Source organism: Arachis stenosperma, chromosome 6, assembly GCF_014773155.1.
Source record: "Arachis stenosperma cultivar V10309 chromosome 6, arast.V10309.gnm1.PFL2, whole genome shotgun sequence".
Lineage (NCBI taxonomy): Eukaryota > Viridiplantae > Streptophyta > Magnoliopsida > Fabales > Fabaceae > Arachis > Arachis stenosperma.
Window position 1 is genome coordinate 44111856 of NC_080382.1, and position 1591 is coordinate 44113446.

At 42.3% G+C, this 1591-nt stretch overlaps 1 non-coding gene across 1 annotated transcript; it reads right to left on the reverse strand.

Moving 5' to 3' along the window:
• Nucleotides 1–408: 408 nt before the first annotated feature.
• LOC130938383 (small nucleolar RNA R71) lies at nt 409–516 on the reverse strand. Its single transcript, XR_009069550.1, has one exon. It is a non-coding gene; the product is annotated as a small nucleolar RNA R71 (small nucleolar RNA).
• Between the last annotated feature and the right edge of the window lie 1075 nt (nt 517–1591).

Here is a 1591-nt window from a genome sequence, read left to right on the forward strand (position 1 = left end):
CACATGGCAGCCGAAAACAATAACAATGCCAACAATGCAAGGAAGGTGCTGGGTGACTTCACTGCACCTACTCCTGATTTTTATGGGAGAAGCATCTCTATCCCTGCCATTGGAGCAAACAACTTTGAGCTTAAGCCTCAATTAGTTTCTCTAATGCAACAGAATTGCAAGTTCCATGGACTTCCAATGGAAGATCCTCATCAGTTCTTAGCTGAATTCTTGCAAATCTGTGACACAGTCAAGACTAATGGGGTTAACCCTGAGGTCTACAGACTGATGCTATTCCCTTTTGCTGTAAGAGACAGAGCTAGAATATGGTTGGACTCTCAACCTAAAGAAAGCCTGGACTCTTGGGAAAAGCTACTCAATGCCTTCTTGGCAAAGTTCTTTCCACCACAAAGATGGAGTAAGCTTAGAGTGGAAGTCCAAACCTTCAGACAGAAGGATGGAGAATCCCTCTATGAAGCTTGGGAAAGATACAAACAATTAATCAGAAGATGTCCCTCAGACATGCTTTCTGAATGGAGCATCATAGGTATTTTCTATGATGGTCTCTCTGAACTATCTAAGATGTCCTTGGATAGCTCTGCTGGAGGATTTCTTCATCTGAAGAAGACGCCTGCAGAGGCTCAAGAATTGATTGAAATGGTTGCAAATAACCAATTCATGTACACTTCTGAAAGGAATCCTGTGAACAATGGGACTAGTCAGAAGAAAGGAGTTCTTGAGATTGACACTCTGAATGCCATATTGGCTCAGAACAAGATATTGACTCAACAAGTCAATTTGATTTCTCAAAGTCTGTCTGGAATGCAAAATGCACCAAACAGTACTAAGGATGCTTCATCTGAGGAAGAAGCTTATGATCCTGAGAACCCTTCCATGGAAGAGGTGAATTACATAGGAGAACCCTATGGAAACACCTATAATTCTTCATGGAGAAATCACCCAAATTTCTCATGGAAGAATCAAGAGAGACCTCAACAAGGTTTCAATAACAATAATGGTGGAAGAAACAGGTTTAGCAATAGCAAGCCTTTTCCATCATCTTCTCAGCAACAGACAGAGAGTTCTAAGCAGCATACTTCTGACTTAGCAACAATGGTCTCTGATCTAATAAAGACCACTCAAAGTTTCATGAATGAAACAAGGTCCTCCATCAGAAATTTGGAAGGACAAGTGGGTCAGCTGAGCAAGAAAGTTACTGAACTCCCTCCTAGCACTCTCCCAAGTAATACAGAAGAAAATCGAAAAGGAGAGTGCAAAGCCATAGACATGGCCGAATATGGAGAGGAAAGAGAGGAGGAGGGCGCCACTGAAGAAGACCTCAGTGGGCGTGTACCAATCTCCTCTGAGTTCCTCAATGAGGAACAGTGGGAATCTGAGGCTCAAAATGAGACCATAGAGATTCCATTGGACTTACTTCTGCCATTCATGAGCTCTGATGAGTATTCTTCCTCTGAAGAGGATGAGTATGTCACTGAAGAGCAAGTTGCTAAATACCTTGGAGCAATCATGAAGCTAAATGACAAGTTATTTGGAAATGAGACTTGGGAGGATGAACCACCTTTGCTCACCAAAGAACTGGATG